The sequence below is a fragment of the Vigna angularis genome, chromosome 5 (genome assembly GCF_016808095.1).
Source record: "Vigna angularis cultivar LongXiaoDou No.4 chromosome 5, ASM1680809v1, whole genome shotgun sequence".
Taxonomy (NCBI): domain Eukaryota; kingdom Viridiplantae; phylum Streptophyta; class Magnoliopsida; order Fabales; family Fabaceae; genus Vigna; species Vigna angularis.
This window is the reverse complement of record NC_068974.1, coordinates 16788113-16794112: the sequence shown is the minus strand read 5'-3', so window position 1 is coordinate 16794112 and position 6000 is coordinate 16788113. Positions and strand designations below refer to the sequence as shown.

The 6000-nt window shown below is 40.1% G+C and overlaps 1 long non-coding RNA gene across 1 annotated transcript; it reads right to left on the bottom strand.

Moving 5' to 3' along the window:
* Window positions 1-1119: 1119 nt before the first annotated feature.
* LOC128196536 (uncharacterized) lies at window positions 1120-4632 on the bottom strand. Its single transcript, XR_008248949.1, has 4 exons — window positions 3983-4632; window positions 3424-3489; window positions 3227-3316; window positions 1120-1484 (listed from the first exon to the last, which is right to left on the bottom strand). It is a non-coding gene; the product is annotated as an uncharacterized LOC128196536 (long non-coding RNA).
* Between the last annotated feature and the right edge of the window lie 1368 nt (window positions 4633-6000).

Below are 6000 nucleotides of genomic sequence, written 5' to 3'. Positions count from 1 at the left end.
GTAGTCCTGCCTAGTGGAGCTTTTCCTCTTGAGTTGTTGTTCCACCCTTACACAAAGCTGGACTAATTCATTGTAAGGTAAGAGTTCTACCTTATCTCTTATGTCATGATTAAGTCCACTTTGGAACCTAGCAATTGTTATCCTTGGTTCCTCTCTTATCCCAGCTCTTAACATGAGTAACTCCATCTTTTGCCTATATTCCTCAACACTCATGTTTCTTTGTTGGAGTTTATGAAGCTTTTCCATTAACTCCCTATCATAGTAAGTTGGCACATGCCTTCTTCTTAAGGCAAACCTCAACTCATTCCAATACCTAATGGAAGGTAGGTTTCTCAATCTCATATCTTTGACCAATATAAGGCATAGCCTTGAAAGCTTAAAGAGGCCATAGTTACTCCCATCTCATCATCTATTTGGTGGCACTCAAAAAATTGCACAGCTTTCATCTCCCATTCTAAGTATTCTTCCACATCATGGATGCGGCTGTCGCGGCCCATCAAATTTGATGTGCATTAAAGAATGCAGTATAGTGCTAGGAAGTGACTCCTAAGTCGTCTCTCAAGGACCAAATGTGGTTCAGTCAATAGGTCAAACATGTAGTGGGGGGTTGAAAGTGTTTTTGTGATTCGAAATGAACTAAATTAAAACTGGAAATTAAATACAGCCAAACATTAGTGAAAACATTGAAATAAATAAACAAAGCATAAAGACCGAACGGTCCTACAGATGACAACGTTTCTACATTGAGATCGAACTGTCTCTAAGCAAGTGCGGAAATTGAAAATGTAGGAAAATAAAGAAACTGAACAGAATAGACAACATAGTGAATGAAAACAGTAAACTAAATTATCCTAAAGCAAGGTGTGGGAATTAATTAAAATGCAACAAATAATAAAGAAACACTTAAACTCTTGGCTAATAAGGAAATGCACATTAATGTTGTGGAGATGCAACGCGCCAATACAAACACCATGCAACTGGAATCAAACATTCAATGCGAGAAGGCTGGAGTAAAATAAAAAAAATGCAACAAGTAAACCAAGCATTTTAATGCAATTCACAACGGAAATGACACTAGGAAGAAACGTTAACAGTAAAAGGAACAAGTCAGCTGCTTTGCATTCTAATGTATAAAATAATAAAACCAATGAAAGTGATAAAGGTTGGAAGCGTGGACCACTTTTCTCCAGAACAACAAAATGAACCATGCTTGCTTCACAAGATTAAATCAGCACTTGCAATTAAAACCGAGAGTTGCTACAATTAATAATTGCATTATCTTCTTTAAAAGGCCAAATGACAACATCTATACTCGTGCAATAATTAAAAACCGAGAGCTCCCCCTTTGCTGGACATCAACCTCCCTTCAAAAGAAATCACTGTGCTATTCTCATGCTCCCATCCGTTCTCCGCATGTGCTCTCTAGGGTGGCTTTTTCCAAAATAGCCAAGTCATTCTTCCTCCTCCGTCTCAGCTGCTGCGTGCTGTAACATCCCAAAATATAGTAATTACCATAATCAGAATTAATTACATTAAGCAAATAAACAGTGCAGTCTTACAATTAAACCGAACGAGCGTTAAATGTCGAACGACCGAAACATACAGAAAATAACGAACGTTAAAAATATACAAGAGTTCAAGGACGAACGGTCTTACAAAATTATGACCGAATGTTCAAAATAGAACTAAAGAACTAATAATGTAAAGATACGCGAGCGCTCTAAGGCTCGGCTTTAACTTCAACATCTACCAGATTGGCGTCCTCCAAATTTTCTTCTTCTAGCACCTCTTCAAGAGACGCTCCACCATCTGCTCACATCCACACGGATGATCATTGCAATGACAGGACGAACGTACATAACAAGATGACAACACAAAGCAGAACGAAAGGGTAAGCTTAAGTAATTTAAATTCATACTTCAATATTTCTATTCAGACAACACACATAACTTCAATACATATAACATCATCCAAAACATGAATATATATAAAGACTAGACCGACCGTCCGGACTGTATGAATCTGTGTAGTTACAAGCGTCCTTGCACCCGAGTGGTGTAGTAACTGGGATACACCAAACAGCTGCCACTCGAGGTCAGTCCGTTCTTACGTCGCCCATGTTAACTTATGGACTAAGGACCTCCTGCCGTTCCCACACATGACATACTTCCTCTACATGAAGATAGTATTCACGGAACATCAGGATGGACTGCGAGGCTTAACTTATCCACAGTCATACTTTACCAAAAATTTAATATTCAATAAACATCAGAGTCGTCCCTCCATGGAACGCTCGTTCAAATACCAAAAATCATAATTTCACTTCTTATAGTGTTCGCACACCTTAATACTTCCTTTTATTCACATTTTCATTCTATGTTCCACTTTCTTAAAAGAGACGAACGTTCAGTCCCCTTCATAATGAGGACAACCGTGGAGAACAAAACCGAAGAATTTACTCCGTTCCAAAACAGAATAGAACCAATTACCAAATAGATGGACGACCTGTATTAATCAAGGTTACTCGACACTGTCGGTCGACACTGATGAATGATCTGTGGTCACAAGGGTGATCGACACAGTAGGTCGACACAGATGGATGATCTGTAGTCACAAGGGTGATCGACACAGTAGGTCGACACAGATAGATGATCTGTAGTCACAAGGGTGATCGACACAGTAGGTCGACACAGATAGATGATCTATAGTCACAAGGGTGATCGACACAGTAGGTCGACACAGATAGATGATCTGTAGTCACAAGGGTGATCGACACAGTAGGTCGACACAGATGGATGATCTGTAGTCACAAGGGTGATCGACACAGTAGGTCGACACAGATGGATGATCTGTAGTCACAAGGGTGATCGACACAGTAGGTCGACACAAATGGATGATCTGTAGTCACAAGGGTGATCGACACAGTAGTCTTCCCGAATGAAAGTATTTCAATTCAAAGAATTTTACTAGAACACCAAACGGTCAAGAACCGTTTAATGTCGGACGTACGTTATCATAGAGAAATTCATATTCAAGCTTCACTTACATTCACTCATTTCTCAGCATACATATATATATATATTTCATATTTTCAAATACTCATATCAACTCATACTTATGATCATATACCAACAATCAACTAACACAGTTCATACTTCATGCGACACACATAATGTTCATACAGTACACGACAAACATACGAATTAAATTATTAAGCTTCCCTTACCTGGATAGCAGTGAACTCCCAAATGCAAGGTTTTGGGTCGACCTCTAACAGCGTTCTACACTCAGGTTCACTCAACAAATTCTACTTAGTCTAAAACACCAAAAATCAGAACAACTCAGACTTAGAACCCATGCATGCAACCAAGCTAGGGTTCGCATGAAACCATAAAAGATAAACGGTTGACGACGAGAACTTACCAGTTCCGATCCAAACTCTGTTCGGTCCAAAAGGAAGATCACAGCTGGACGAACGTTCCTACGGCTCTGAAACGTGATCGGAGAAGGAACCGGTGAGTTACAGAAGAGAGAAGTTTAGATGTTTTAGAGAGAAGTTGGAGAAAATGAAGAGTTGAGGTTCTGAGGAAGGAGATGAGAGGTTCAGGTGAGAGGAAGAGTTTTTCGAAACTCAAGTTTTGTTCAGTCCACGTTCGAGCGGACGAACGTCTCTCCATCCGACACCTACACACTCACTCTGATTTCAGAACCTTCCAAAGTGACAAGTGGCGCTCGTGCATGCAGCGGTTGGTGCGTTTTTAATGCACTGATCGTGTGACGAAACGCTTTTATGGAAGCTGACAGGTGACTCAGCAGTGTAATAATTACAGATTTGACATGCTAATTATGTTTAAAATTTCGAGATCTCACACGTGCTCTCTATTCAACAACCATCCTATCCTCTAAAAAATGAAAACCTCCCTACTACTAGAATAGAACCCCCCGGGAGAGTGGCGGCTGCTGTGACCTTCAATTTAATTACCCCTCTTCCAAACGCCCTGGACTGAGAATTTTCTACCAAGCTGCTGGGCTGTGTTGCCTTCAAAAAATGAATTAGTGAATCCCTCCTCATGTGCTGCTGTGCTGGATGGGAGCTGCCCCTTGGATGCTGGACCGCTTTGCTTTCGACACCTCTCCACGCTAGGCGTTATCTTCTTTCTGGACACCACCCCCTTTCTGCTTGTTGGATCGTGGTGATGCTGGAGCGTGAGTGGATCAGGGACGTGTTCTGAAGCAGCTGGAATCAAGGTGTTGGACGTGTGTTGCTGCTCTGGACGTGTGTCAGCTGGACGCGTGCTGTCCTCTCCTGGACCTCTACTCCGCGTGCACCCCTCCATGAAGAATGAACGCCCACCTCACGTGCTTGCTGTGTTGGACCGAGATGCTCCTAGACGTGTGGATTGCACCCCCCTTTCTCTCCAAGACGTGGCATCAAATCTCCAAGAATCCAGCACCGTAAGCTTGTTGGACCGGTCCCTACATGCTGCTATGTGCTCCCATTTAATTTCTCATGGGTCGTGTGATGTGTTTTTCATTCCAGCCAGCACATGCACCTCTCTCTAGTTGGACAGCACATGACACCACTCTTTCTTTTTTGCACCCCAGCCCGTGAGTTACTTCTCCATGTGCACCCAAAAAAAAAAAATGAAATCCACACCTCCTCTCTCATCTTAGTTTAAAGTATATTTGATGTGACATTTTCTTTAAGTCTCAAAATATTATCCAACAATTTCCCAACAATTAATAATGAAAATAATTAGCCTCAGATAATTCAAATTAATTAAAATAAGAATTTCTGGTCAAATTAAGCACAATTAGCAAAAATGGGGAAATACTGGATATTTAAGCACAATTCCCTAATTAAATCTGGTACAATAAACTAAGTGAAGTCAAGAAAATATTGACTCATCAATCATCTTTTCCATGGAAAGGAGGAAGATCAATCTTAGGCTCTCTTGGGTGATGCTCTCTCACTCTATGATTTCTCCTAGGAGGTATTTGATAGTGGTCATCATTGTGATGACTACTGTAATGCTCAGGTTCACTAGGTGGAGAGGATGTATCTCCAAGGTATTCTCATTTTCTATGTGTAGACCCTTCTTTCCTTTTACCCTTGTCTTGATTGATCAAAAGTTGACCAATCATATCCTTGAGCTCACTAATCTCTTTGTCCCTTTGTTGGAACTTTTGCTCAAATTCCTCTCTTAGTTGTAAGCTCTCACTTTTAGGTCTCACACTTCCTTGGACACTAGATTGACTCATCCTTGTCAAGTATGTAAAAATGGTTTTCACAAGGTTTTCAAAAACTTGCACAAGTAATGAGTGAAAAGGTTTTCACAATCTTTCTTTGTTTTTGGTGAAGGATTTCTAAAGAGATTCTAGAGGTAAACAATGTTTCCAAGTAGCTCCCAGGAAGAAGAGGTGAGTCACAATTGGACAAGCTTAGAAACCAAGTTCTTCCCAGCCAGAGTTTCCTTAGAGTTATCTTTTACCTTAGTTTCTTAGTACAAAGTCTTCAAAATAATTTCAAATGTTAATAAAATGCTCCTAAAAACCAAAAGAAGGTTTATCTAGATGCTATGCAATCCTATATACCACGGAGACTTAAAACAAAAAGATCAAACAAGCAATTTAAAGAAAGCAACAAAGATGCAAAATGTAAATGCTAGACGACCCTAAGTGAAAGTGCAAGTGACACTTGGAGCCCCTTGACAAACTTTCACACTAAGAAAACAAAATTACATTATTACAATGTTAAAATATGATCTTGGAATTGCTTCAAGAGCATTTTCCCAAGTCACTTAACCAAAAATCAAAAAGAAATTTAAACTACAAAGGTTCCATGATATGAAGGTTCAAACAAGCTCAAATTATTGCCTAAAACAAGTGTATGTTTCAAGCTTTGGCTGCTACAATGTGCCACTCAAAAACAGTGTGTGAGTTGAGCTTTTTCTGGTTAGAAATGCTGTTGGAACAGCAAACTGCAGCTACTGGACAAAG